We start from the raw sequence: 18,982 nt of genomic DNA, 5'->3' as shown, positions 1-18,982 counted from the left end.
ATACATGGCAGATTTTGAAATAAAGATTCCCCCAAATATTCTGAAACCGTAAGAACCTTTTATTGCAACTTATCCAACAAAACCAGTGAGATAGGGGGAACTGAAGCAGATACAAAAGTGTTTGTCATACCCTTGATGGTTCAGACACTGCTGAAAGCCAAGCATGCAACAGCACTGGAGGCCTTTCTTCAGGGTTAGAAAAACAATGGAAAGAGAGCAACTTCAACCTTTGACTTGATGATTACTTTTACACTGTTCTGAACGCCATATAGCTATCTATGTTTCCCTTTCCTATCCTTTTTTAAAGCAAAGATCTTTTATACTATTTTTAGGAGAAGGGGATATATTCAAAAAAAAGGAGAAATGTATTCATTCAATACATAATCATCGAGCACCAACTCTGTGCCAGGCTCTCTCTAGCTCTGGGAAAGGTCAGTGCTCTGGAACACCTCAGTATCTGTAAGGAGAAAGAGTCAGAGAAAGAGCAAGATGGAGAAGAAAGAAGCTTTTAAACCAAGTAACACTACAATGAAGAAAATACTCCTAGCACAAGGAAACTCTGAAACCAAGGAAGTAAATGACTGTGTCTAGAAGTGTCCAGAAGTTCCCAAAGGCAGTGCCAGTGGAGTGGGTCTTGAAGCATGAGTAGAAGTTCATTCAGGAAACAGAGGTCAAAGGGTACAGCACCAAGGGCAAAGGCACAGGTAGGTATGAAACAGAGTGCCTTCTTTGGGGATGATAAAAATGCTGCTGTGGCTATAGACATGGGACCTGTAGAGGCCTACTGGAAAAGAAAAAGAGAAAGAAGAATGTAGGCACCAGATCCCAAAGCCCCTCCACTTTTGAAGGTTTGGGACATTTTTGAAGGATTTTAAGAAGAGTGACATCATTGCAGATCTACTACTGACTGTGGGACTTAGTCAAGCTACTTAATTCTGTGCATCAGTTTCTTCTTTGTAAAATGAGGATATTGACTGTTAAGAGGCTCTAAGGAAGTCTGTTAAGAGGATTAAATAAGATAATAGCTAAGATTAATAAGATTAATAGCAATAAGAAATAAATTGAGACAAATAGCAAAAGCACATAAAGATACGTTTAACATCATTGGTCAGCAGGGAAATGCAAATCAAAATCACAGTAAGATACCACTTCACATCCACTAGGATCGCTAGAATAAACACGTGCACACACACACACACACACACACACGCACACATAAGTGTTGGCCAGGATCTGGACAAATCAGAACCGTCATACACTGCTGGTGGGAATGTAAAATGAAGCCATTTTGGAAAACAGTCCGGCAGTTCCTCAAATGATTAAATATAGAGTTATCAGAGGACCCTGCAATTCCATGCCCAGGTGTATCTCCAAGAGAAATGAAAATGTATGTCCCTACAGAAATCTGTATACAAATGTTTGTTGCAGCATTATTCATAATAGCTAAAAGATGGAAACATCACAAATGTCCATCACCGGGAAAATGGAATAGCCGTAAGATAGAATGTTATTCAACCTTTTTAAGGAAAAAAGTACTGGTACATGTTATATGACAGATGAACTCTGAAAACATTCCGCTAAGTGAAAGAAGCCAATCACAAGACCACATACTATATGACTCAATTCATATAGAGAGTAGACACTTAGTTGCCTGGGGCTGGGAAGGGGGTGTGGGGAGGGGGCTGAGAGGAGAGGCCTGAGAGCTAAAGGGTACGTGTTTCCTTTTGAGGTGATGAAACTTTTCTGAAATTGACTGTGGTGACAGTTGTACAGAAGGAATAGAGTGAAAATCACTGAATTTTATACTTTAAATAGGTGAATTGTATAATTCATAATATGTGTATATAATATAACATATTGTATAATATATTATATAATACAATAATAATAATGATACAATACTATGAATTGTATTTCAATAAAGCTATTAAAAACCAGTTATATAATCCAGTGACTCTACTCCTAGACATATACCCAAGATCAATGAAAATATATGTCCACAAAAAATCTTGTAGTACACAGATGTCCACAGAGGCATTATTCATAGTAGCCCAAACACAGAACCAACTCAAATGTCTATCATTTGAATGGAAAAGCAAAACATGACACATTCACACAACAGAACATTATTTAGCCATGAGCAGGAACCAAGGACTGATACTTGCTGTAACATGGGTGAACATTAAAAACCGCAAGCTAAGTGAAAGGAGCTAGTTACAGAAGACCATAGATTTTATGACCGTGGAGAGATGACAGAGACAGAGTAGGTTAGTGGTTGTTATGGGTGGAGGGAGATGCAGCAGTGGAGAGTGACTGCTAATGGGTATGAGGTTTCTTTATACTATGGCGAAAACGTTCTGGAATTAAAGAATGGTGATGGTTGTGCAACTCTACGACTACACTAAAAAACACTGAATTGTACACTTTATTTACTTATTTTTTTTTAAGATTTTATTTTTTTATTTGACAGAGAGAGATCACAAGTAGGCAGAGAGGCAGGCAGAGAGAGAGAGGAGGAAGCAGGCTCCCTGTGGAGCAGAGAGCCTGATGCGGGACTCGATCCCAGGACCCTGAGATCATGACCTGAGCCGAAGGCAGTGGCTTAACCCACTGAGCCACCCAGGCGCCCCTATTTACTTATTTTTTTAAAGACATGGAAAAATCTTTCTTTAAAAAAGATTTTATTTATTTATTTATTTGTTGAGAACAAGCACAAGCAGAGGGAGCAGCAGGCAGAGGCAGCAGCAGACTCCCAGCTGAGCAGGGAGCTGGATGTGGGACTTGATCCCAGGACTCTGGGATGCTTAACCGACTAAGCCACCCAGGCATCCCTACACTTTATTTTTTAAGATTTTATTTATTAATTTATTTGAGAGAGAGCAAGCAAGCAAGCGCACATGACAGCGGGGAGAAGGGGAAGGGGCAGAGAGGGAGGGAGGAAGAGAGGTTCAAGCAGACTCCATGCTGAGGGTAGAGCCCCAAGCAGGGCTCAACCCCATGACCCTGAAATCATGACCTGAGCTGAAACCAAAGTCAGACGTTTAACCGACTGAGCCGCCTAGGTGCCCTCTGAATTTACTTTAAAAGGGTGAATTTTCTGACATGTGAGTTATATCTCAATGAAAATATCTAATATTTGAATGTGCACTTGGCGCTGTGCTAAACACTGTACACTCATCTTATTGTGGTCCTCACAGAAGCTGAAACTGAGCCATAAGGAAATTCTTCAAAAATTTTCCAAAATTGCACAGGAACAAGTGGACAGAGACTGGAGTTCTGGCTGACTGACCCCAAACCAACACTCCTGAGTCTTACACTCTTCTGACCATAGCGCGTGTACAATGCCTGGCATGCAGCTAGGGCTCAACAAGTATTAGGTATTATTGTTATTATGATCCAATTTGTGTACCCAGGCGAAAACCTGAGACACCACGGCGGGAAAGAAACAGTGGAAGAGGCAGGGCCAAAGAGACCAATTTAAAGCTGAATATAGGGAGCCTGGGGGGCTCAGTTGGTTAAGCAACTGCCTTCAGCTCAAGTCATGATCCTGGAGTCCCAGGATGGGGTCCCACATCAGGCTCCCTGCTCAGCAGGGAGTCAGAATCTCCCTCTGAACTTCACCCTCTCATGCTCTCCCTCTCTCTCATTCTCAAATAAATAAATAAAATCTTTTTAAAATTGTCGAAGCAAGACACGGTGAGGAACTGACAGGAGGTAGAACTGCAGGAAGGAGCAAAAGCAGGAACTTCTACGAAAAAAATAGGAATTGTCCTATAGGTTGGGTTCATTTACCATGTGATAATATTTACAACCACAGGACATTAACATAACCTGCATTTACAACTGTACTCAAGTCATTAAGAAAGGTTAAATTTGGGGCACTTGGGTGGCTTAGTCAGTTAAGCATCTGACTCTTGATTTCAGCTCAGGTCATGATCTCAGGGTTGTGAGGTGGAGCCTCAGTAAGTCACCTTGCTGGGTGTGGAGGCTGCTTGGATTCTTTTTCTCTCCCTTGCTCTGCCCCTCCCTACCCTCTCTTTAAAAAAAAAAGAAGAAGAAGACTGTGGGCTCCAACACCATCTCTTTTAAGATACATAGTCATTAAACTAGAATTTAGTATGTCCCATCAGGGTCACCAAAACCATCTCATTAGCTTCCTTAGCAAAAATCCCTGAGTCATAAAGAACTTGAGCTAACTAGCATGGTAATTTTATTCTTCAGTGGATGAACATCTTTTAACCCTGGAAAGATTTAGAATTAAGTATAAAAATGTTTAAAAAGGAGTGCCTGGGTGGCTCAGTGGGTTAAGGATCTCAGAGTCCTAGGTTCGAGCCCAGCATCAGGCTCTCTGCTTGGCAGGGAGCCTGCTTCCCCCTCCCCCCCCCCCCTCTCTGCCTGCCTCTCTGCCTACTTGTGATCACTCTCTGTCAAATAAATAAATAAAATCTTTTTTAAAAAATTAAAAGAAAAAAAAGGAGGTGAGACAGTCATGTGTTATCTATCTATGGAAAGAGTGTTCCAGGCAGATGGAAAGATTCTAACATGGCACAGAGAGGGCTGGAGGACTAGAGAGAGGAAAGAGAAATGGACTCAGAAAGGAAGAGTGACAGTGCAGCAGGTAGGACATCATAGGACCATCTTTTATAAGGCTTTGGCTTTTAATATGAGTAAAATGGGAACCACTGTAAATGGGGAGGCACTAACCATTTTTGGGCAAAGAAGTGACAAAAACTTCCCTCGAAGGGAATTAAAAAAAAAAAACTTACATCAAATCCTTTAGATATTATGAACATATAATTATGTCACTGAAAGGGTTAAGCCTATTAAACAGAAACCCAGTTTCAAATAGAAAATAAGACTTATAGAGGATGAATCAAGTATCATGGGGTCAGAAATTTACATGGGGTACAGAAATTTACCTCAAGGAGCCCAGGTACTCAGGATGCCTTCTGCTGACATCTTGCAGTCTAACCCACACGTGCCCAACTGGCTAAGGGTTGCAGGTTAGATGGTTAGGTCGCATTTGCCACTGCTGTAGCCAGAGAGGTTCCCAGGAATAAAGATCTCTGATCCCTAGTTATCAGCGAAGAGCTCTTGCTCCAGGGGTCCCATAAACCCACCCATACTTGAGGCTTTGGGAAGGTGGGACAAGAGATTAAGTTTGAGCCTTGTCTCCCCTGTTGAGGATTTTAGAGCAGGAAAGCAAAGGTTTTTAGAGCAGGAAAGCAAAGTGACCGACACGCTTTCCAGAAGACTCTGGAGGTGCTTTTAGGAGGGAACGAAGAACAAGAACAGGAGGCAGGGGCTTTGGGAGACTGCCATCGTTCACCTTCTGGTTCAACGCTTACATTCCGCACTTAACGCATTTCCTCATCTGGAAAGTGGAATAACCATCGACCTGACCGGGTGGCTGTTTTATGTGAAATTAAGTGAAATAATTCATATAGGCGAAGGCGCTCCATTTACTAAATAAACTTCCGCAAACAGGAACGTTTATTGAGAACAGAACACTGGCGTGCGTAGTTAAAAGCCCACTAGGTGGGAATCTACTGCTTCCAAAGACGTCTTAAACGAAAACCAACACAATGTTTTATATCAATTATATCTCTCTCTCTTTTTTTTTTTTTTTTTAAAGAGAGAGAGAAGGAAAGAAAACCTAACACGTCTTGGAAAGGTGTGGAGTCTGGCTTCTGGCACAATCCATGTGAAATAAGCGCATTGTAAGGGGAAGGAGCCAAACCGCTAACTAACTTATAAAAGAGGCAGTCTGCACGGATGGAAGGTGCGTTTGTGCGGTTCCGTCATAACCCAAAAATTATGGCTCCGTATGTGTTGGGTGTAGCAAGTCTGCCTTCGGTTCTGAGCCCGGATCTGTTGCATCACGATATAAAACCAAAGGATGGAGGATGGAGGAGAAACTCGGACTACTGCCCAGGGAGCTACCTTCCCGAGGAAGTGCCCGGGGCGCGGGGAAGCAGCGCCGGGACCCCCAGCCCGCCCGCCCCCCGCCGCCCCATTGGGCGGGCCGCCCGTCACTCGCCGCGCAGCCCGAGCCCGGCCGGCCGCCGACCCTCCCGGAGTCCGCGGCGCCCGACGGCTCCACACACGCCGGGCGCCGTCCCCGCGCCGCCTGTCCGCCGCCGCCGCCGCCGCCAGGAGGCTCCGCGCGCCTTCCCGCCTTTCCCCGCTCCGCGGTCGGGCCGGGCCGGGCCGGGCGGGCGCGGGCGGCGACGGCGCGGCCATTGTCCCGCAGCCCCTCCCGGGCGCGCAGGAGGGGCTGGCCGGGCGGGGCGGCCGCGGGGAGGGCCGGCAGCGGGGTACCGAGCCCGTGCGCCCCGGCGCCGCCCGCCTCTCCCCGCGGGCCGCCGCCCCGAGGCCGGGCCCCCGCCGCCAGCCGCCAGCCGCCCGCCGCCCGCGCCGCCTTTGTGGCCGTCCCCAGCCCCTCGGAGCCGGCGCGCCGCCGCCGCCACCAACGCCGCCTCTGCGCCGGGGGCTGCAAATGGCGCCCGGCCGCCTCTGCGCCTCCCGCCGCTCTGCCGGCCCGGGGGACGTCTGGGGGCGCCGCGCCCGGGCCGCATCCCGCCGCCGCCGCCGCCCGCCGCCCGCCCTCCGCCCGCAGCCAGGCTCGCGGCCCGTCCCGGCAGCCCCGACGCCCCGCCCGCCCTCCGCCGCGCCGCGCGCAGCCACTTACCGCGGGCCGCGGCGCACCGGCGGGTCGCGCGCGCGGGCTGGGGGAGGATTCCTGGACCTCGGCAGGGGAAATACCCACTTTCGAAGCCGCTCCTTTGCGCCCTAAAACAAGTAGCCCCAACGTGAGAGAAACAAAAGGTATTTGCTGACGTGGGCGTTGGACAGAAACGCCCGAGGGCTGGGGACACAATTAAAGGGGCAACGCACAGATTTCAGGCACCAACCAGCGGCTTCGCCCACTCCCCCTGCCCTTGCCTACACCCCACTGCACCCTCCAGAGGCTCCGGGGTGCCCAGGTTCCCTGGCCGTTGACCACGGAATCATTATTTAGTCAGGAGCTTAAATTTAAAATTGTACTTTACGTTGGGAAAGGCGCCTCCGGAGGGCAGAAGGGCTGGATTTCTAGGATCTGGGGAATTTGGTTTAGGAAAGAGGGAGGGACTTAGGCGTGCCCACAATTACTGTATAAGTACATGTGACATTATTGTACTTAAGTTTAGCAACGTCAAATGTAAGCGATTTCACAGAATTACCTTTACTGAAGCCCTTGTTTTGATTGGGCATAACCTTTTCTAAACCTCTATAGGTCACAAAGCATTCTATTTGAAGAGGAAAACCCAGAGAGTCAGATAAGAGAAAATAATTCCTAAGTTCAGAGAAAATATAAAACCAGTAAAAATAGCAGGTTTTGTGTTTTCCAATACAAAAATTCATTGTACATCGACTTTCTTTTGCCATATTTATGGCCCTCAGTGCAAACAAGTTATATATTTGCTAAAAATCCCAAGTCACTGAATTTTCACTGCAACTACAGAAACATGAATTCTTCAAATTAGTTTCTAGTTCCTTATGTTGGGTCAGGTACTGAAAAGCACTGTGATGCAATAAAACTGGAAAAAATGTCAAAACCTTCCATTTTTCGATGGCTTCCTCTTATATGTCATACTCAGTCAAATTGGACAAAGCTCATTGGTTCAATCAACAATTCGCTGTGCATTTTGAGGATTGAATGCACTAGGAGAGGGATACAAAATATTCACAACATTTCTTAATGTCATGTCCTTATTGCTGTAGAGGTGTTTTGCTATTTACCTGCATTCCTTCACATTTGGAACAGGTAAATGGAAACATGTTTGAAAACACTAAGTATCAGGAGGGTTTGGATGTATTCAAGCTACTTTGCAAGCATCCCCATTGAGAATTCTCCCAGAAAGACCTGGGCATTGTTAGAATGCAAGGGTTTTTTTGCTTTTTTTTTTTTTTTCAGACTTCATTAATTAGAACATGCAGAAGAGTTCTACAAACTTGTTCCTCCAGAGAGCACATCAGATTGGTGATAAACACTTTGTTGCCAGGAAGAAGTAATAGGAGTTTTCCCCCTTCCCTTCCCTTTCCATTTCCTAGCTTCTAAAACTCATTTATATATTTGGAGAATCCCTGACGTTGTGATTAATTGGTGGCAGGTAGAATCTGCCTCCTAATAGAATCTGGAAATGCCAATGACTTGCTTTCCCAGAATTCCCTACAGCAAGGATGGAGCCCATGCTCCACACTTTGATAATCAGATGCACACACTTTGAAGAGGGAGCTCAAGGAAACTTTTTTTTGCAGCGCGGATAACTACAGCAAGATCATATCTCTGGGTGCCATGTGGCAGGGCTGCTAAGGGCAGCATCCGCTGTCCAGGGCCAGTGCTATCAGTGGTGGCAGCTGCCGCGTATCTGTTTGCTGGGATCAGTGTTGCTAGCCTCACCAGGCCAGCTCTGTGCTATGACTTGGCTGTTGTTTATACCTGCCTAGCAGAGCCTCCAACCCCTGTGCTCTGCTCTCTCTGGGATTCTGTGAACTTTTAATACATTCGTTTCTGCTTAAATTAGCCATGGCCGGTCTCTGTGCAGCTAAGAGCCCTGACCAGTACAAAATGTTAAGATGGCTTCTGGCCCTATGGCATGGATCTTAATCGATAGAATTGTTAGAGGTAAAATGTTGTCACTGGTATCCTCTGGATGGGAATTAGAACCATGGGTATGGATAGAGAGAGAACACAGAGTGAGAAGAGAAGAAGGCTTAGAATTGAGCTGTACCATTTTGTCACCCAGGGGCTGGTTAGAGGAGGGTGAAATTGCAAATGACATCAAGAAGCAACTAGAGAGGAAGGAAGTGGCCTGGGGTGCCACCTGGGATGGTATCATAGAAAGTCAGAGAAGAGTAACTCCAAAAGGAAGAACTGGACAGCGGTGTTAAATACTTCTCTTAACAGACTAACCCAAAGTGTCTATTCGATTTAACAACTCGGAGATCATTGACTTCAACTTGAAAGAAAGGAGCAAAATCCAGATTACAGGAATTAGTGGGGGATAAAAAAAACGAGGTAATGAGAAAAAACAACTTAAAAAAAAAAGATTTAACTCATTTATTTGAGAGAGAGCAAGCACAAGAGCAGAGGGAGAGGGAGAAGCAGACTCCCTGCTGAGCAGGGAGCTGACTCAGGGCCAGGACCCTGGGATCATGACCCGAGCCGAAGGCAATGGCTAACCCACTGAGCCACCCAGGTGCCTGGAGAAGAAACAACTCCTTAGAGAGATTTTGGTGTAAAGGGGATATTCACTTAATGGTATAAAATGAAAGCTGTGTTATTATGTCCCAAGATCCCGTGGATCAAGAACTAGACAAGTCATAGCAGGGATGGCTTGTGTCTGTTTCACAATGTCTGGGGTTTCAGCTGGGAAGACCCAGATGGCTAGGAGTGACTTGAACTTCTGGGAACTGGAATCATCTGGAGGTTTCTTCACTCACAGGTCTGGCACCAAGACTGGGATCCCTTGAAAACTGGCTCAGCTATGACTGTTGTTACCTGGAACGTCTACGCGTAGCCTCTCCATGTGCCTTGGGCTACTTGCAACATGGTGTCTGGGTTCTGAGAGGGAGAGTCCTCACAAGAGGGTGCGCCGAGAGGGAGTATCCAAGAGAACTAGGAAGGAGCTGTGTGATTTTTCATACCTATCAACAGAAGTTATGGCACCCCACTTGCCCTATCCCATTGGCATAAGTAGTTATGACCTACCAAGATTCAAGCAGAAGGGGACAAAGCTGCTCTCTTTTTTTTTTTTTTTTATAGATTTTATTTATTTATTTGACAGAGAGAGATCACAAGTAGGCAGAGAAGCAGGCAGAGAGAGAGAGAGAGGAAGGGAAGCAGGCACCCTGCTGAGCAGAGAGCCTGATGCGGGGCTTGATCCCAGGACCCTGGGATCATGACCTGAGCCGAAGGCAGCGGCTTTAACCCACTGAGCCACCCAGGCGTCTCAGAGCTGCTATCTCTTAAGGGGAAGAATCTCAGAGAATTAGGAGACAGGTCCTAAAACAAAGAGAGATAGTATTAGCTAGAAGGGGATATGGGTAAAGACTTAAAAATAAATGCTGAAGAACAACATGAAGATAAGAGGGAAAGATTAAATATACAGGAGGAATAATTAATAGTGGCTGAATTTCTGCAATTGAGGGAGAAGGGGATCAAAATCTCAAAGAAACAGTCCTTAGACAGGAAAAGTGAAAATTCCACTATCCCCATTGGAGTAGAGGGCAAGGAGAAGAACATGGATACGCGTGGTAGTTTTTACATGCCTACATATTCGTTGACACTGTTCTCTACAAGAGGTTGACCCCAGATCCCCTCTGCCTGAGTGTGAGCTGGACTTAGTGACCGCTTCTAAAGAATGGAATGAAGCAGAAATTCCAGTGTGGGATTTCAGAGTCTTGGTGATAAGAGGCAAAGCAGCTTCCTACTTGTTCTTTCCCTGTCTTGGATCTGCTGTTCTGAAAGAAACCAGTATCCTCAGCCAGCCACGTGGAGAGGAACTGAAGCTTTCTGCCAACAGCCATGATAGTGTGCCACCTTGGAATGGATCCTCCAGCCCCAGACAAGCCTTCAGCTGACTACAGTCCCATCTAACAGCCTGAGTGAAACCTCCTGAGAGACCCAGAGCCAGAACCAACCAACTAAACTGTTTCCAGATTCCTGACCCTCAGAAATCTTGTGAGGCCATTCATATTTGTTCTTTTAAGTCATTAAGTTGTGGGGGCAACTTGTTACGCAGCAACAGATAACTTCTACAAGTTGGGGTACCTAGAAGTGCTACCATGGCAAAAACCTGGACGTGTGACTCTGGAACTAAGCCATGGAAGGTGGAAGGACTCTGAGGAGACTGTTAGTGAAACCTGAGACTTTTGAAAAACAGTATACTCCTTATGGCCTTTGAGGAAGCTGTAGGGAGGGCCTAAAGGAGAAATCACAAAAATCGTATTGGACACTGAAAGAAAGGGGTCTTTGTTATGTATTGGAAGAAATTGAGTAACACTATTGCCTACAATAAGGTGGAAAGTGGAAAATAGACCTAATAAATCAGGTGATCCAGCAAAGGAGATTTCCATGCAAAAATGTGGAAGGAGCTGCCTGGTCTCTTCTCGCAACTTGTAATAAAATTGGAAAGGACAGAGATAAGTAGAGGAAGGACTATTAGACAAAAGGATGCCAGAACTTTCTGGTTTTGAAAATTCTAGCCTCCCAGGTGGCAAATGATGTAAAAATTAAGACATGACTTCTGAGCAAAGATTAAATCCAGGACAATGCCAGGAAAACACAGTCCAAAGGTGAAGTGAAGAGAATAGCTATAAAAATCCTTTGTCAAGACCTAAGAAAGATGGAAGGTGTTGCCTCAGAGTACTGTTCATTTAGATAAAAAGTCCTCCAAAGATTTAAGGATATAACTTATGAATCCTCATTCAAATAGTAGAATTCTAAGAAGCTTAATGGCAGGGACAGCTGGGTAGCTCAGTCAGTTAAGTGGCTGCCTTTGGCTCAGGTCGTGAACTTGGGATCCTGGGATGGAGCCCCACATTGGTCTCCCTGCTCAGAAGGGAGTCTGCTTCTCCCTCTGCCCCTCCCCCAACTCATGCTCTCTCTCTTTCTCTCTCTCTCAAATAAATAAATATTTTTTTTTTAAAAAGAAAGCTTAAGGGCATTCGTTGTTCCTCAAAGAAGCTCAAGGTTATAGAAGAATTTGTCTTGAAGAGCTTTGTGAAGATACCTTTTGTCTAATGGAGTGAACCTCAAGAAGGTTCACAAGAGTCCCACATTTTTTTAAAAATTTTTATTATTTATTTGACAGAGAGAGATCACAAGTAGATGGAGAGGCAGGCAGAGAGAGTGAGAGAGGGAAGCAGGGAGCCTGACACAGGACTCGATCCCAGGACCCTGAGATCATGACTTGAGCCGAAGGCAGCGGCTTAACCCACTGAGCCACCCAGGCGCCCCAAGAGTCCCACATTTTTAAGAAATGTCCAGAGGAACACTGCCCAGTTGGACTGAAAGGATCGGAGGCAATACAAAGTGAAAGATATCTTCTAACCCCCAAAGTTCTACTGGTAAAATGCAATCTGTGGAAACTACACAGTTGCAAATGTGGACTATTTTCTATGTAAAAGAAGGATGACTGAGGGCAGAAGCAAGAGCCATGGATGATTTTTCCCAGGCCTTGAGTCCTAATCAAGGAAGTTCCAACATTTGTCCAGATGGATTTCAGAATTGCTATGGACCAGTGTCTCATTTGTGCCAGCATCTCCATCCTTTTTGAAGCACGATGTCTATAGTGATTATCCTATATATACCATCATTGCCTGTTGGGTAAGTATGAAGCAGATAAATTGTCTTTAGTTGATAGATCTTCAGATCAAGAGGAACTGTCTTTAAGGAGCTGTATTTAAGGGGTACCTGGGTGGCTCAGTCATTAAGTGTCTGCCTTCAGCTCAGGTCATGATCCTAGGGTACTGGGATCAAGCCCCCCTGCTCAGCTGGGAGTGTGCTTCTCCCTCTGCCCCTCCTCCTGCTTGTACTCTCTTCTCTCTTTCTCACAAAAATAAAAAAATAAAATCTTTTATTTTTAAAGGAGCTGCATTTAAATGAACTACACCCTTAGGAGTTATTGTAAGATGTGCATTAGCATAATCAGAGACTGAAAAATATGAAGCTTTAAGCTAATCCCGAAATGTGAACCAGAGATCAATGGTCAGAAAGGGAAGGGTGTATATTTTCTAAATTGGGATGATGGTTTATTGGTCATTGATTCATTGAATTAGATTTGGCTGAGAGTGACAGAAAATCTAAAATAACAATGGCTTCAACAAGTTATCAGTTTATTTTTCTCCTAAATAAAAATCCTGAAGGTAGATGATTCAAGGCTAGTATAGAAGCACCAGGCTATGAAGTCGTCAAGGAACCAGGACTGTTGCCAACTCTCTCTTCCACCATAACTAGCATGTAGCCCTCATGCTCCCATTTTAAAATGGACCACCAACTCTACAGTCAAAGCAGAAGGATAGGGGCATTTCTATCATTAAGCATCTGCCTTCGGCTGATGGTCATGATCCCAGAGTCCTGGGATCAAGCTCCACATCAGGCTCCCTGCTTTGTGGGAAGGCTGCCTCTCACTCTCCTACTCCCCCTGCCTGCGTTCCTTCTCTCGCTGTGTGTCTCTCTGACAAATAAATAAATAAAATCTGTAAAAAACAAAACAAAACAAAAAACAGATGGACAGAGAATGGGGGAAGAATAGGTGAAGGCCATGCCCATGCTGTCTCTTAAGAAAAATTGCTGGAAATACCATATTGCACTTCTATTTACATCCCATTGGTCAGAACTTAGTCACATGGTCACATCTAGCTGCAAGAGAATCTGAGAAATACAGTCTCAATATGGGGTAATACTATAAATAGTAAAACATTCTCTTACTAAGGAAGAAAGAGAGATGGCTTGTGAGTATCCAGGTGGGCCAGAGAATCATGCTTAGACACTGGAAGTTCAGGATAACAGCAGCCACGAGAAACTCCCAACCGCACCACATGGGTATTGCTGTCACCTAATACTGTGACCTTAGGAATAGATGCTGAAATCTCTGCCAAGCTTCCCAGAAAAACTAGTGCCTTCAAACTATGCTTGCAAGAAAAACTGATGTATCAACAGGCATGACTTTCGCCTTGCATTTCTCATTTCCCTCACTCCAGTCTCACGTGGATGCATCTGCTTGAAAAATGGCTCCAGGGGAGTCTGGGAAATGTAGTTTTTAGCTATCCAGCCTATGCAGTATAAGAAGACATACAAAACTGGGATTGGGCACTGTGTTAAATGAGTCAATACACAGTATATGCCACAGTCCATCATTTTGTATACTAGTTATCTGTACAACTTTACCATAATTAAATTTCAAAAAACAATAGTCACAGGGGCACCTGGGTGGCTCAGTGGGTTAAGCCTCTGCCTTCGGCTCAGGTCATGATCCCAGGGTCCTGGGATTGAGCCCGCATTGGGTTCTCTGCTCAGCAGGGAGCCTGCATCCTCATCTCTCTCTGCCTACTTGTGATCTCTGTCAAATATATATATATATATATAAATTGTCAGAAAATGTTCCCACCTAATATAATTCTACTATCACAGAAAAAAATTCTCACTCTGTGGAAGAGACTACCCAATGATTCATAAAGAAGGACATCACTGTCTGACTCTGAGAAATAGTCATGTCTTATCAATTAAGTCATAATATGATATTCTGTAATCAAGAAAGAAAATGCATAGCTAATACAGTCCTTGTTTCTAAAACTGGTCACAGACGATAGCTGGCATTTATAATTTCCTTCCTCCACTTCCTGTGTTAAGTTCCACAATATCTTTTGTCTTTTATGCCTTTTTTAAAATCTTAAATCCTATTTGATTACATATTAGGGTTACTACTTTCTGGAGTCTTTTGATTTACATATGACTGGCACAGCTTTTTCTATCCTATTTTTCTGTCCTATTTCTTTTAGTTTTAAGTGTATACTGTGATAAATTGTTGGATTTTTTAAAAACTAGTTTGAGAATCTTGGCCTTTTAGTTTTGAATTTAATTCAATTACATCATTGTATTGATCGTTAAATTAGGATTTATTTTTGTCATATTATTTTACATTTGCTTCATAGTTTATTTGTTTTATACTATTGTTCTATTCTTCTCTTTAGTCTGTTGCCTAGACTAAGTTTTCTTTCTTTTTTTAAATTTTTTTTTTACTTATTTGAGAGAGAGAGAGAGCAAGAGAACAAGTTAGGGGAGGAGCCAGAGGGAGAAGCAGATCCCTGCAGAGCAGGAAGCCCAGGGATCATGACCTGAGCCAAAGGCTAACGCTTAACTGACTGAGTCACCCAGGCACCCTAGATTGAGTTTTCTTTGACTGATTTAAACATTATATATTTGGGGGCATCAGGGTGGCTCAGTCGATTAAGCATCTGACTCTTGGTTTTGGCTCAGGTCATGATCTCAGGGTGGTGGGATAGAGCCTCATGTCAGGCTCTGTGCTTAACACAGTCTGCCTGAGATTCTTTCTCTCTCCCTCCCCCTCCCCATTGGCTCTCTAAATCAAATAAATAAATAAAATATTTTTAAAATAAAATAAAAACTATGTATTTGTCCTTTTTAAAAAATTTTATTTATTTATTTGACACAGAGGGAGAGATCACAAGTAAGCAGAGAGGCAGGCAGAGAGAGGGGGAAGCAGGCTCGCTGCTGAGCAGAGCACCCAATGCGGGGCTTGATCCCAGGACCCTGAGATCATGACCTGAGCTGAAGGCAGAGGCTTAATTAACCCATTGGACCACCCAGGCACCCCTATATATTTGTCTTTTATTCACATTGTGGTTCTTTTTTTTTTTTTTTTTTTTAGGTTTTATTCATTCATTTGAGAGAGAGACAGAGAGAACATAAGCAGGGGGAGAGGCAGGCAGAGGGAGAAGCAGCTCCCCCCTGATCTGGGAGCCCAACATGGGGCTCAATCCCAGGACCTGGAGATCATGACCTGAGCTGAAGGCAGACACTTAACCATCTGAGCCACCCAGGTACCCCACATTGTGGTTGTTCTTAATTCATTACTTATATTTCATGGGTTTTTACTCTTAAAAACAATTAAATGTACCAATATCTATTTTTCCCCTTAATAAGAAAGTACTTAAGCACACACTCATGTCTCTTTTTCTCCTTCTCCCTCCAGTATTAATATTATTTGTTATAGATGTGTGTTTGCTTTTCATCTTATTTGATACAAGCCCTTTTCTTTAAAGACAAAGATAAAATTTACCGAAGTATTTGAACACTTTATTTTTTTAAGATTTTATTTATTTATTTGACAGAGATACAACGAGAGAGGGAACACAAGCAGGAGGAGTGAGAGAGGGAGAAGCAGGCTTCCCGACAAGCAGGGAGCCCAGTGCAGGGCTCCATCCCAGGACCCTGGGATCATGCCCTGAGCCAAAGGCGGACGCTTAATGACTGAGCCACCCAGGGGCCCCTCCTTTTTTTTTTTTTTTTCCCCCCAAGTAAGTTCTATACCCAGTGTGGAGCTTAAACTAAAGATCCTAGGATCCAGTCACAGGCTCTACCAAATGGGCCAGGCAGGGGTCCCAAAGCATTTGAACTGTTATTTCTCCAGTCTAGAGCATCTTCTGGATTTGTGTCTCGTCTTGATTACTTTCTTCAAGATTGTTCTCAGTGTTTGTGGGGCAAACAAGCTTCCAAGGCTTTGTGTACAGGAGAATACCTGTATTATCCTCTAGCATTTGAATGAGAATTTGATGGGATATAAAAAATTCTAGAATCAAAGTTCTCTTCTTTGCTACTTTAAAACATATTTTTCTATCCTTACCTTGCTTCCAGTGTTGTTGTTAAGTAGCATGATTCCCATAGAATTTCCTTATAATTTCCTTACGATTTTCTCTGTCTTTGATATTCTTACATTTTACATTGACAGTCTTACATTTTTAAAAAAGATTTTATTTATTTATTTGACACAGAGAGAGAGATCACAAGTAGGCAGAGAGGCAGGCAGAGGGGGAGGGAAGCAGCCTCCTTGCTTAGCAGAGAGCCCGACACGGGGCTCGATCCCAGGACCCCGAGATCATGACCTGAGTCAAAGGTAGAGACTTACCCACTGAGCCACCTAGGCCCCCTGACAGTCTTACATTTTGCTATAATGTGTCTCAGTGTGGATTTTTTCTTAATGCTCCTATTTGGCATTGGATGGGTCCTTTAAATCTAAGACCTTTAATCCTTCTTAAATTCTGGGAAGGTTACCTTCACTATTCAAAATATAATTTATTCCTCTCTGTGCTTTTTTTTTACCTGCCTTCTGGAACCCCTAAATTCCCAGATTTTGGCATTTTTATTCCTGTCCTCTGTGTCTCTCAACTTCTTTTTGTATACTTTATCTTTTTGTCCTTTCTTGCTATGTTATGGGAAAGCTCCTCAATATGATCTTGAAATTTAGTGATTTTTCTTTAACCATATCTATCCTTCTATTTATTCTATCTCTTGTGTTCGTTGCATTTTCAATCCTAGTAGTCCTTCTTGGTTCTTTTTTATGATTTCTCATTACCCAGATGTTATATAATCTGTTCTCTAAATATTTTGATCACCCTTACTTTAAATTTCTGATTTTTCTATTTCACTAATTCTTAGGTTATATGTGTGATTTTGTGTACATGTGTGTCTGTTTGGTTCCATTTGTTGTTTCTCCCGTGAACTCACGTCCCCTGAAAGTATTGGCTATAATGTCTGCTGACAAAGTTCTTCTCGACCTGTGGTGAAGAATTAGATTGTTTTTGTTCCCAATCTGTTACAGGCATATTTATTATATAAAACTTCTTGGGCTCCTGGGAGACTCAGTGGATTAAGCCTCTGCCTTCGGCTCAGGTCGTGATCCCAGGGTCCTGGGATCGAGCCCCGTGTCGGGCTCTCTGCTTAGCAGGGTGACTTCTTCCCTCCCCCTCTGCCTGCCTCTCTGTCTACTTATGATGTCTGTTAAATAAATAAATAAAATCTTAAAAAAAAAAAACCTCTGTAATTTTTATTCACTTGCACTTTCTGCACTTATGACAGACCAGGGACATCAGTCCTTGAGCCACACTTTAACCACTGTTGTCCTAATACATACTGGGAATGGGTACTGGTGCATGCTGGTGTGTTGTATTAGCCTTTCCCACTCTTACCTTCTTTCACTCTGAGAGGAATACATGTCATCTCCAGCTGCTGTGTGATTTCTTTCTTTTTTTCTTTTTTTCTTTATTTTAAATTTTTTAAAGATTTTATTTATTTATCAGAGAGAGAGAGCATATGCTGGGGGAGCAGCAGGCAGAGAGGAAGGGAGAAACAGACTCCCCGTTGAGCAAGGAGCCTGCTACGGGATTCAGTCCCAAGACCTGGAGATCAGGACTGGAGCTGAAGGCAGACGCTTAACCCACTGAGCCACCCAGGCCCCCCTGCTTTGTGATTTCCAATGCTTCTCTGGAGACAGAGAGCAGATCCCTGTCCCACTGTCTTGTTTGGTTTTGTGACCGGCTTGGACCCACAGAATATGAGCGGGGACAGCACGCCAATTCTGAGCAGGAGTTTGATTAGGCATCATGCGCTTTTATCCTGTGTTTGCAATGCTTGTTCTTCCTCTCTGCTGCATGAATAGTGTGACTCAGGAAGGGGCTGCTTCTATAGCCCAACGTAGGTCCCAGGGTGAGGTGCTTTGGGCCACAGAATCTGACCTGCCTTCACCAACATGTAAGGATAGCAAGGAATAGATGTTGGTTGTTGTAAACCAATGGTTGGCAAATTGCAGTCCATGGGCCAAAACCCAATCTACTGGCTCTTTCTATAAGGCCCGTAAGAATAAGAAATTGTTTTCAGGGGTACCTGGGACCTGCCTTCGGCTCAGGTCATGATCCCAGAGTCCTGGGATCAGTCCTGGGATCAAGCCCCACAGTCGGGCTCTCTGCTCAGCAGGGAACCTGCTCCCCTCTCTCTCTGCCTGCCTCTCTGCCTACTGGTGATCTCTGTCTGTCAAATAAATAAATATAAAAAGAAAGAAAGAAATTTTTTTCACGTTTGAAAGGTTGAAGAGTAATCAAAACACACATAGAGGGTCAAATAACTGACACCAAAGGAGCCAAGTGTGTATAATAAGAGGATGGTCTCTTCAATAAATCATGTTGGGGAAACTAGACAGCCCCATGCAAAAGAATGAAAATGGACCATTATCTTATACCATACACAAAAATTAACTCAAAGTGGATTAAAACTTAAATATAAGACCTGAAACCATAAAACTTCAAGATGAAAATATAGGCTGTAATCTCCTTGACATGGGATTTGGCAATGACTTTTTTGGATTTGACACCATAAGCAAAGGTAACAAAAGCAAAAGTAGGGCACCTGGGTGGCTCAGTG

The 18,982-nt window shown here is 44.0% G+C and overlaps 1 protein-coding gene across 5 annotated transcripts in view; it reads right to left on the bottom strand.

Annotated features, from left to right (window-relative positions):
• ZBTB8A (zinc finger and BTB domain containing 8A) overlaps nt 1–7,285 on the bottom strand; it is a 62,573-nt gene extending 55,288 nt beyond the window's left edge. For 3 of the 5 annotated variants that reach the window (XM_082685738.1, XM_082685737.1, XM_082685741.1), the window contains exon 1: nt 6,692–7,285. The gene's annotated coding sequence lies outside the window, so the exon portion shown is untranslated. The remainder of the gene's footprint in view (nt 1–6,691) is intronic. The other 2 variants (XM_082685739.1, XM_082685736.1) reach the window with 2 other exon arrangements.
• Nucleotides 7,286–18,982: the final 11,697 nt, after the last annotated feature.

This window comes from Mustela nivalis (genome assembly GCF_964662115.1).
Source record: "Mustela nivalis genome assembly, chromosome: 10".
Classification (NCBI taxonomy): domain Eukaryota; kingdom Metazoa; phylum Chordata; class Mammalia; order Carnivora; family Mustelidae; genus Mustela; species Mustela nivalis.
Note: the sequence above shows the minus strand (reverse complement) of the source record. Positions and strands in the feature narration are given on the sequence as shown.